The sequence below is a fragment of the Gadus morhua genome, chromosome 4 (genome assembly GCF_902167405.1).
Source record: "Gadus morhua chromosome 4, gadMor3.0, whole genome shotgun sequence".
In the NCBI taxonomy this organism is placed as follows: Eukaryota; Metazoa; Chordata; class Actinopteri; order Gadiformes; family Gadidae; genus Gadus; species Gadus morhua.
Genome location: NC_044051.1, coordinates 41,137,861 through 41,143,860, shown reverse-complemented (window position 1 = coordinate 41,143,860; position 6,000 = coordinate 41,137,861). Strand labels below are relative to the sequence as shown.

The 6,000-nt window shown below is 45.3% G+C and overlaps 1 pseudogene; it reads right to left on the bottom strand.

Annotated features, from left to right (window-relative positions):
• The window catches only part of LOC115543062 (E3 ubiquitin-protein ligase TRIM39-like), a 1,942-nt pseudogene extending 1,475 nt beyond the window's left edge, over positions 1-467 (bottom strand).
• Positions 468-6,000: the final 5,533 nt, after the last annotated feature.

Genomic DNA, 6,000 nt, shown 5'->3' with positions numbered 1-6,000 from the left:
TGTTTCTTACACATCCTGTCTTCCAGACGGTCCATAGGCTCGACCAGCCGATGTTTCTTCAGTACTGCGACTCTCTGATGTGGCTCCAGGTGGGTTTGGCAGTAAGAGATAAGACACACTAGGCAGGACTTCACAGCCTTCTGCTGGGTCCCAGTACAGACGTCACAGGGAACTTGTCCTGTTTCCACACAATGCTGCTCTTTTACTCGTAGGAATGTTCTAAACTGAGAGGCCAGCTCTGATAAGAGGATATTCACCTGTAGTTCAGGTCTTGTGGTGAAAATCTTGTTGCAAACAGGACATTTGTACCGGACTTGTTCATCCCAGAACTTTGTAATACATGTTCTGCAGAAGTTGTGTCCACATGGTGTGGAAACTGGACTGTTGAACACATCCAGACAGATGGGACATGAAAAGTTCTCTTCAGACCAGGAAGTGTTAGCAGAGGCCATTCCTAGACACAGACGACAAGGTTTAAGTATTGAGCAATTCCCTTATTTTTGTAATGCCATAACTGGAAAAGAGGTTTGAACTTCTCTCAAAGTTGTGCTTTTTCACTCACCGTTTCTTGGTTTCTGTCAATTTTTTCCAAAATGCGATTTATTTTTTCTCCTCACAGAGAGTACTGCTTCCACGTCGGGTGGCTTTGGTTTCAATGAACCTTAAGTTGTATTTTCTTAACAAGACGTCCTCTCCCCTCCTTACTCCTGGCTCCTCCCCTAATAGCTGGCTCCGCCCCCACGGACACAGTTCACTAACGGTTCAAGTTCCACACTCTGGCTTTGGGTGCATTCATGCGCTGTAATCCAAAAACGTTGATGTGTTGCAAATATGTTTGAAACACGACAAAACGCAAAGAGCTGGTGAAAAACCAGAGACATTGTGGTGATTTAATAGTGGTTTGCCTCTGCAACTAAGATTAAGAGCTATACAAAAACAATTGACTTGACTTCATTTTTCCTGAGGCTGGTATTTTTCACAAAAGTATTTATAAAAGCAACCCTCTCTCTTTGTGCCCAGGTTATATATGATTTATGGTTTGTGATTTGATGTTGCGTCAACACTAGCAGTGTTATAAGGCTTATCTCCCAGACTTTAACCTCATAAATGTATAAATGTGTGTGAGTACGAGTCTGCAAATGACTCTTACCAGAACGGCTGATCAAAAGAAAAAAGAGAACAAGATATCGATGGATTATCTATTTATACTGTTTATATAAATATAGATAAATAGATTGAGACCACGCTGTGATAAAGTCGAGCAATGACAATCCAGATCTTCAAGCCACGTTACAGCTCAACGTTCAGAGGCGCACACACACACACACACACACACACACACACACACACACACACACACACACACACACACACACACACACACACACACACACACACACACACACACACACAGGCCCTTATTAACACAATGTTAACCCTGCCAAAAATATCTTACAAAAGCAATAAGGGGATTTCTCGTTAGTAATGTATTTTTCTAAGTTCTCCAGCTACATACATCTAGGCATATGATCAGTGAACAATATATTCCAATGTCTCAATTCAAAATGACTGTCGATTCAAAAAGCACAGCACTCTATTCAAAATGTTAAATGCTTTTTGACCCTTTTGGTCTCCTCCTCATATTGGCAAGTAACTCCTTTTAAAAAACAGCACTTTCGACCTTCTCACATTGATCCCTCTGCAATGCCACATAAGAACTGTTATACGCTACGTCCTGCTACGCGGTCCAACACCCCCATCTAGTGGTCGCTGGTTGTTTCTGGTCCTCATCCCCTCGACACACCTGACCACGCTCTGCCTGCCGCTAATCATCATTCCCTACTTCAGTCGGGGATTTCCAATCAGCCGGCGCCAGTCCGTCGTTTACTACAACAAGTTCGAATCCGTCCCTAGATTTGTGTTCCCAAAAGAGGAGACATGGGCGAGCGGCGCACGGCACTGGTTAAATGTGAACTGCTCAATGGTTTAATGATGGCTTCAGCTTGAAGACAGCGTGTAGTGGGGCCCTAGCTTTAGACGGGGCCCCACACTGAGGTACCTGGGTAGGAAGAGGCTGCCTGTTTCATTCTGTGTTGTTTTTATTCATGTATGTATGTTTGTTTTGGCAGGCGTCACCACGTTGCCCACGCACGCATGCACGCGCGCACGCACGCGCAAGCGCACACACACACACACACACACACACACACACACACACACACACACACACACACACACACACGCACACACACAAGTGGCAGCGGGTACACAAATAATGTTTTTTATTTCACATTTTGTATTGATCTTTTTTGCCTAGAAACTGTCTTGGTGTGTGTGTGTGTGTGTGTGTGTGTGTGTGTGTGTGTGTGTGTGTGTGTGTGTGTGTGTGTGTGTGTGTGTGTGTGTGTGTGTGCGTGCGTGCGTGCGTGCGTGCGTGTATGCAGACGCCAGGGAGGAGTGAAGGGAGTGGTAGGTCTGGCAACCTGCTGGCTCCACCCCCAAGCCATATATGGACTTCCTCCCTCTAACGAGGCAAGCCTGGGGATCGTTAGGCAGGGGTGCTTGGGCTAAAGAGGGCTAGCAAACAGACATGTGGGGAAGTTGGAGTTGGAAGAGGAGCTAGAGAAGCTAGGGCTAGCAGAGGACAGGCAGGATCTGTGTGATCGCCTGGAAGCACGGAACGCCCTGAGAGAGAGAGACAGGTGGAAGGTGTTGGACTACTGGAGCATATAGGAGGTGGATGAGCCTTTTAAAAATATATATTTATTTCTGCTTGGAACTGCTCTGTGTTGTGCCATTTTGTCTACTCAACTTGGTAGCGTTGAAACCCCACACCCACTGGCCCGCTACACTATATTAAGTTAATCTTTGGTGTGTGTCTATTTTGTGTGTTCATCTTTATGGTGTGTATCTATATGGTGTATACCTATGGTGTGTGTGCATATACTGTATATGGTTTGTATCTATCGTGTGTTTATGCATATGGTTTGCATCTATATGTTGTGTGTGGATCTATACGTGTATATCTGTGGTGTGCGCGTGCATATGGTGTGACTCTATATGGTGTATCTCGCATAGAGCTCAGAGCAGAAGTTCTCGTTTGGTAACACTGCCCTCTGCTGTCCACATCCGCTCACTACACCACAGGGACGCAAGATCACACGTGACTTCCTTTTCACCCACTTGAAATCTAACAGACACACACACACACACACACTCAGACTCAGACTCAGACTCACACTCGCGCACAGTAAGGTGAATTGAATGAAAGACTTTTTTCGTTTATGAATCTAAATCAGACTCATCCCTTTTAATTAAAATGAGGAAGGTAATTTAAGATCAAACACAGAGCTGAAATAGCCTCTCACTGTTACCAGAGGGCGCTGAACCTGCGTTGAGTTTTACTAATTACCTCACCTGCCGCAGCTCGCCTGCCAAATTAGATGCACATATTCCGGTCTGGCTGTTAGCCGTAATAGTCTGCAGCTGTCGCTCATAGGCTGATTGAGCCACACCCATTCTGGTGCTCCTTAAGAGGGCCAGAGCTGGAGGGAGGCTTGAGTTGTGCAAATGACTCGACGGTTGTGCTATTGTTTTCAGTAAAAATATGCTCCTTAACAACAACCATGTGGTGGTTAAACTCTAATTTGTAATTCAAATAATGATTCTACCTGAAAGTAACATTTTTGAGACTATGGATTCAAACTTGTCTAAGTAAGAGGTAAATCACTCTTGACTAACGAGAGTCAAATAATAAGTATAATTTATTTAAAAAAGATGGATTAGTTAAGTATCTTTAAAAGTTGGATCATCCCAAAAGCCCTGTATTTGTGTTGTCATTCATTTATCTGATTTAATGGAGATGGTAGATGTTGAACTGTGGGACAGTGCCCAAGTTTGGGGACCATGAGTAAACTGTTCCTTCCTTCAAAGGTCTAGCATGGATATTTAACTGCAGTTCTGTGAGTATCCCACCTTAACCATGAAGATGAACTGCAAACTGTAAGTCATTAGTTTCTCATTACTCTTGGGCACATTGTATTTTGGCTTCCTGGTGAGTTAACCTGTTACCTGAAGGTTGATCTGTGTAGTAAAGATGTTTTATTGGTTCATAGGTTATTTAGGTGTTTGGTTTATGTTGGTTTTAATGATTTGTTAAGATGGTTACAGGCTCCAAGTTATTGTTGTAAGATTGAGTAATGGGTTAGGTTCTGATATCTTCAGTCTTCTTTCCAGCTGCTCTCCTGAGCTCTGCATCTTCATCACATGAGTGTTGCTTTACTGAGGAGGGTGTGGTCTGAGTGAGCAGAGGTGCATACTGGGATACAGAGCTGTCTGAAGTCTACAGGTCTGTAGACGCGCCCCCTCAGGGGAAACCAAGTGTTTGAGAAACCGTCGTGACGTCAGTTACATGGACTGGAATGTTCTTTAAGATGGAGACAGGGATTCAGAAGGAGAAACACCAGGGGGAGATGAGGGGGCTCCTCATCTCAACGACTAAAACACAACTTCAGTCTGACACAGAGAACCATGGAACACATTCAACAGTCCCCTCCAGGCATCGTGACTCCTCAGGAACAGTTTCATTACCAAGAAGGTCTTAATTGGGGCCATTCCAAGATGGATCCTGCTCCTCAAGAGCCACCCCCCTCCACTGGGTGGTCTTCTGAACAGATGACCACCTTCCTGTCCTCAGGCTGACTAAAGCTGAACCGTTTGCATCTGTGAATGCTCCTCATTCAGGAAACCACTGGACTACAAAGACATGAATCAACCTGGGACATATTTTGGAGAGCATAATCCATCACCAATGTGGGACGCCACTGAAGAATGTTGTACATAATTTACGTCTTTGGAGACATTGGTTGTTCTGTTCTGGGTGCCCTGGCAGGAGAGCTGGGGTTGGATGATGGAATGTAATTTGGCATGAGGTTTTTACCCTGCATGATTGTTTGGCCTTTTGTGGCTCAGTGGTGTGTGTGTGTGTTTGGGTTTGACATGAGATGGATGATTTTTGAGCATCGCTATGGTTCTGTGTGTGTCTCCCACTCACACCTGGCATGGGGTTCTACGTGCCTGTCCTTGGTTCTATGTGTGTGTGTCCGGCTTGCTTTGACAGTGATAAGGTTCATACGGGGGTCTGTGTGATTGGCTTGGGATATTGGAATGGTCGACTAAATCATGCCTGATGGACGGCCACATGTTTACTTGAGGGCCTCCAGTAGACATGAAGAGCCCAGAGGGACGCTGCGGAGCGATATCCAACACACTGGGCAGGAAGGAGAGTATCCAACTCAAGTGCAAAAGGATGCAAGTGGAGTGTTCAGATCAGTGACTTCAAACTAGGACTACACCAATCAGGATCAATGGAGGATGGACACCTAAAGGCATTCCACAAGGAGAGTCTGAAGTTGGAAAGGGTCCTCAATGGATATTCAAGATGACCTTCAGACCTGTAATGAAACGGCTCTTCCTACCTGGCTGGATTGATGGAGAGCCCTGTGGATCTTGTCTTTCTCTCAGTTGCACGTCTGCTCAGGCTGAACTGTATTTGTTTCGGACAGGACCAGCTGAACGATTGGTTCACTTAAATCAGAACCAATCCGGGAACTCCAACTAGTGCGCTCTTCGAGCTGAAGTTTTCCTCTTCAGCTGAGGAGGTAAGGAAACCTTCACTGGGGCTTCAAGGTGTAAAGAGGAGAATGTTTCAAAGTGTTCCATGGTACTCTGAAGAGGAACGTTGTTGTGTTCCACTGGCTGAGAGGAAGAACCCTCGCATCTTCCTCTTGGCCTTTCTCCTCTGAGAATCCTGGCGCCATCTTGAAGGATATTCAAGCTCATGTAACTGATGTCACGAAAGATTCTCAAGCACTTGGTTTCTCCCGAGGGGCGTGTCTATAGAACTGAAGACTTCAGACAGCACTGTATCCCAGCATGCATCTCTGGTCACTCAGACCACACCCCCATGAGTAGGATGCAACACTCTAGTGATGGAGATGT